The following is a 6,044-nucleotide window of genomic DNA, read 5'->3' as shown; positions in this document are numbered from 1 at the left end:
GTGAATGAGTTACGTGTTGAGGGGAAAACTCTTGGATGACTTGGACTTTGCCTGTGACTCTCCTCTCCATCTGTCTGACAGTCTATCAGTCAGTCAGTCTGTCTGTCTGACAGATTTGTTTAGTCTGGTTGCTGTTCGGCTCCAGTCAACATGACATCATGGCTCATGACTGTGCGGTCTCGCCTTGTCGCGTTGGGGCAGCCGAAGCGCCAGTCAATTCAGATTCTTCTCTCTTGTTTTTTCTCCTTTGTTTTAGTGCTGTTTTATTTCTGTGACTGAATATTCTACACTCAAGGTGTCACAAGTTCCAGAAATGAGAAAACCTCATTCAGAATCCCACTGACATTTCTAACAATAATAATAACCAAAACTCCAGCCTGGAAGCAGAGCTTGTCTCAGCTGTAGTATTTGAAAGTTTTTTTGAAAAACACTAACAATAATGTTACCTCCACCAAGGGCACGGGCGGATCATGAGACAATGGGCCCCACCACCTCTCCTTCAAAGCAGCAAGACATAGACTTTGTGGTGGTTTTGCATCTCATTTTAGTTGTTATGCATCCTTATGTGGTTTTGTGTCTCTTTATGGTCATTTTGAGTCTTCTCCTGGTCAGTAAGTGTTAATTTGACATTTGTCTTTTTGCAGTTGAAGGATGTGGGCCCCTTGGCCTGTGCCCAGTAGGCCTGTTCAGCAATCCATCCATGCACCAAGGAGGTTACGTTTTCAGTTTGGTTTGTCTGTCAGCGGAAAAATTGCCTGCCTCATTTTTATGAAACTTGGTGGAAGGGTGAAGCATGGCCAGAGGGAAGAACCCTTCAAACTTTGAAGTGGCTCTTAATCACAGGAGGGTTACATTTTTCACTGTTGTTAACATTGCAAGATAGATCTGTGATCTCTCCAGTTGTTTATTTAGTATTTTTGCTATTTACTGTAGAGGCCTTTAACAAACACCATTTCCCAAAAGCCCTGGATGTTCATGGGCTACATGTCACAGCCCACTGGAAGAATCAAGTCCATGAACTAATCCAGTGTCTGGTTAATTTACATGTCTGTTCTTTCATTACTACTTTCTTTCTTCATTGTCTGCTTAGCTCACCTTCAGATGGTTTTTACATCTGAACAAAATCTTCTGCGTGTGATCATCCTTAGCCTTTTTCACACTACCTGCTTAAGGCAGGACTTTCGCGGGATGGGGGGACAGAGTTGTCTTGCCTTTAGGCCAGCAACGGAGGTAGTTAAAGTGCTAAATCGACGTCTGTGTAAGAAGTGCAAGCCAGCAGGATGTTTTGACGACAAGTTGTGTGTGCGTCCCATCTCCAGAGACTAAAAAAGAAGCTGTCAGCAGTTAGCAGCTAAGTCAAAGTAAAAGAAAAGCAGCCAAAAATGTCTGCAAATTGGAAAATCGGTGAGGTATGGGAGCTCCTTACCTTCTGAGCAGAGGACAAGATCAGCCACCATATAAAAGAGACGGTAAATGATTGCTGTTGCCATTGTTATTGTTTAAAAAGTGCTGCCGGCTATATGACACACTAGAGGCCAATGCTGTTGTGTTACATGTCACACCTGTCACACACTGGGGCAGCATAATGCTGCTGTTTTTTGGTTCTGTGTAGGGATGGGCAAACGATCAAAATTCATTATTCGATCATCAAAAAAATGAACGATCAATTATCGATTAATTGATAAGCGAGTATTTCAAAAGAGAGAAAACAAAAGAGTGCAGTGCAGACTGTCGCCGCAAGAGAGCGCAGCTGCCCCAGTTGTGAGCTTCAACCCCCCAGGCCAAAGAGGAAGAATGGCGCGCATGCGCAGTTCACCCCTGGTTGTTTACAACCGTTGCCAGCCAGAGTTACAGGCTTCAATTTTCAGAAAAACCTCCGTCTTTCAATGGCGTAGTGTTTTCAGAGGCCTCAAGGGAAGCCGCTGAGGCTTTGGAGAGTGATGAGAGCCTCCGTCTGTTTCTGATTTTTTGCCTGGCATAGGCATAGGCATAGGTCTCGTAGCCCGTCGAGCCGGCGTGCTCGCCGGGCGGAAGGGTCTCGTTGGCACGGCGACTCGCCGGGCGGGGGGTCTCGTTGGCACAGCGGCTCGCTGGACCTATGCCAGGCATTGTAGGGGAAACACTGCAACTATCGATCAAAATTATTTGTGATCGATCTAGTTCTGTGTAAAAAAGACAGGTCTTCATTGCAGCTCAATAGCGTCATCTCTGTGCAAAATGGGCTTTAGTTATTGTAAGAGTCATCCCATCATCTTCCTGAAAATACCCCAACTGTTCTCCCACTCCTCTAGAAATGCATTACCATCTTACTTCATTTCCCATCAACCCACTCTTTCCTCCAGGCTACACTGCACAGTGTACCACAGACACAGTTTGTCATTGCGGTTTTATTGAGAAATGCTCCTCAGCTCAGCAAAATTTGAAGAACCGCAACCGCAACATTGCTACACTTAATTTAATTCTTAAGAATTTTCAGGGAAGGATTAAGTAACAAAGAGGGGATTAAGGTAATCAAGGTAAATGTGGATTATAAGATGTTTTAAAGGGGTTATAGTAATGTTTCCATTAGTTAGGGGGTTCTAAAATGATTCAGAGCTTCAATAAAATTCCAAACGTGGTCTGTTTTACTGTCTACCGAAGGTTTGAGGGGTTTTACATGGATTCTTGGGGAGGTTCTAATAAGGTCTCTAATAAATCTGACAAGGCTCTGAGGGGTTCTTACAGCCCTAGTAATCTGAAATCTAAATGGTTTTCTAAATTTAGAAATGACGGGATTAAATGGGATTGAAGGGTCCTGAAAAGGTGAGTTTAAGGTTCTCAAGCCTTCCAAATGGTCTAAAGGGTTCTACAGGGGTTCGTATGGATGTCCTTATGAAATTCTACTGTAAAAGACAAACAAGATCTTATGAGATACTTAAAGGATTCAGAGGGGAATTTTAAGGGGTTGTGTGGAACTTGCAAAGGATTTTGACACATTCTAAAGGGGTGCTTCTGAAGAGGTTAATTTGGGGTTGTTATGTTTTGGGGGTTCTAGGGGCTTCTAAAGGGGAATGTAGGTAGTTCTGCATATTTAAAGAAAACTTACTGAGTTTCTAATGTTTTGAGGGAATCTGGGGGCTTTGAAGGCAAACAGAAGTGGTTCCATATATCATTGTAGTTCGGTTGGTTCTAAGAACATGGTAGGATTGCTAATGTTTGGAGGCAGTTCTTGGAGGTTTCAAAAGGAATTCGTTCTACATGAAATATTAAGGGGAACTTATAGGTCTAATACTGTTTCTCACATTTTAGGGGGTTCAGTTTTTAAAAGGAGAATCAAATTGTTCTCCGTAGGATTTTAAGGAAGATTTAATGAGTTTAAATGAGGTTTTAAAGGTTTTTTTTTTTTTACACATTATAGTTATACATGTAGTTGCTGATTTTGTTTGTAAATCATCCTCCCTCCCCATCTGTCATTACATTTTGTTGTGTCTCAGTCCCTCACTCTCTAACATGTGGTCCATTAATGTGGAGAACTCAGAGAACAGAGTCAGATCTGACTGTAGAGGAAGCGTAGAAGACGCAGAGTTACACACCAAACCTTCCTGCTTTAATCACACGTCTGGGATTCTCCCTCTGCTGTTATGACATCATCACTGCAGAGGAAATTGTGTGTGTGTGTGTGTGTGTGTGTGTGACTTGTCAAAAACTCTGGCTCATGCCTGTGTGAGGTCAGCGCTCGCAGAGTTGCCTTATAAAGGCGTTGCAGTCTGTATTATGGAAATTAACTTGTCTGCACTGGTGGCTTCTTTAAATAACTCACAACTTGTGAGTCATGAACCTGTTGTAACGCCGGCAGCAGCACTGAGGCACTTTGTTCTGAAAGTCGCCTCCGGGGCTGAAAAAAAACAAAAACACACCCAAAATACATTCAAAACAGCTGGAAAAGTCCAAGGAAGGTTTAAATGAACCTCTTCAACCCCGCCAGGTCCATCATTATGCCCGCATGTTGTTCACAACCACAGAACTTTATTTAAAGTTTTAGTGGAGATCCTTAAGTTTCCAAAGAAACAAAACATGTCAGGCTGAATTTGGACGGGAATGTGTGTTGAATGACGCAGCATAGAATATTTCCATCTGGTGATATAATACAGCCATAAAACAGCATGTTGTGTTGGGTTTGAATATTTAACTGAGAGGAAACATCATAAAGAGCTGCTAATACATCACATGGATTTTTACTTAAAGAGTAACTAAACCCTAAAATACATCACATGGATTTTTACTTAAAGAGTAACTAAACCCTAAAACCATTTTTTCAGCTGATAATTATTGTTTCTGGTTGTATAGTAGTGTTACTGACTGATCCTGCTCAAAATCTTGACAGTTTAGTGCAGTATTTTAGTGTAGGTTTACAGTTAGTAGTGTGTTTATAGTATTTAGGTTAGTTGGTCAAGGAGACGCACCGAGGCTCCCCCACTTTTCACTTTTCTGAATTTTTTGAAATCAAGCTGTGGGCGGAGTAATGCCCAGAGAGGGGGGTCTTTAAAGATACCTAAATTTAAACTTTGAGGGTTAAAGCTGAATCATACTTTGTGGTACTTTAAAGAACTCTTATTAAAACAAAACAATATATATAAGCATCTAAATAAAACATTTACAGTAGGATAACTAATATTTGTCCAATATAAGATATTTCCTTAGAGGCTGTTTATATCAGGTTCAGTTAGAGTTGTTTAGAGACTTTCTCTTAGGGGGAACATCCAACTATGGGAGTTTGAACTGAAGAATAAAGGTTTCAAGGGAGGGAAATCAAACACAGCTCAATTTGTTTAAAATGTCCAAACCGCCTTTACATGTGGGTTTGAGTTTGTTTGGTTTCTTTGTTGTTGTTGTTGTTGCTTCTACTATTATGTTACTTCTACTATTATCCCTGATATCCTGTTGTTTTTTGTTTTTTTTAACCTAAATTCTCTGTCAGTTTATAGTCTATGTTTATGTTGAGATACTCAGGTTCTGATGAAGTCACAAACAGGTAGTCAGGTGTGATGATATGAGATAAAACAGTAGTGGTGTAAATCACTGGTTTCATCAGGATACAATACGATTCTTTGGACAACAATATAACATTTGCTGATATTACAAAGTCTGCCACAATATGATTTCGATTCAGTGCAATTTAGGGGCCTGTGATCGACACTAGGCAATATTAAAGAAGTATTTAACACAATAAAAGATAAACAACATATAAATAATGTAAAATACTGTTAAGTGCAGTAAAGTTTACTTAAAATTGACTCCACTAACACAAATAAAACAGCACATGGGATCAATTAGCCTTCAGTGTTTTCTGCTAGAAAGACCTTTCTGGAGGAAATGTTCTTACCTTAGGTAACTCAAACCATCATCTTTTTCATAAAATTTGGGGTTATCTGGATTAGAGCCCTAAAGGCAGACTTCACCCAACAGCCATAAAACATAGATTACTAACAAGATCATTTAACAAAGGTATACAATTCAGCTCAATAAAGGTTCATACATGTCAGTTGTTCTTTGCTAGTCACTCATCATTAGCTCAAGCATGTTTACATTGCAATAATTAGCCTAGCGGCTAGCTGACCTTCCTCCCTTCATATCTTAACTAATTACATATATTATTTATACTTTTTCTTACTCACCATTAGTTTAAGTCACATTCTGACAAAACCGCTCGCTTAAATTTCCGCCTGCAGGCACGTTTTTTTCAGCAGAACACTGTTAAAACAGCATTGCTAATGTTGCTGGGGTGACAAGTTAGCTGAGCATGCAGTCCAGGCATGTAACCTTAGGTATTATCTCCTAACAGGATCGTTTAAATACGCTCTGTCTGTTGACCCCTTCTTTCTCCAAAATTGAAAATATTTCCACACTGGTAATTTATTCCCGAGTAAAAATAGTTATCCTCACCTTATTTCTCTTAACTGCTTACCATTTGCCTGCTGCTGTCTGATGGTGACACAGACTTCCAAAATAAAAGCATATCCTAGAGATGATGATAAGGATGGATGTTTTCCCTGTGCATTGATGAT

The sequence above is a fragment of the Epinephelus moara genome, chromosome 11 (genome assembly GCF_006386435.1).
Source record: "Epinephelus moara isolate mb chromosome 11, YSFRI_EMoa_1.0, whole genome shotgun sequence".
Taxonomy (NCBI): Eukaryota; Metazoa; Chordata; class Actinopteri; order Perciformes; family Serranidae; genus Epinephelus; species Epinephelus moara.
Note: the sequence above shows the minus strand (reverse complement) of the source record.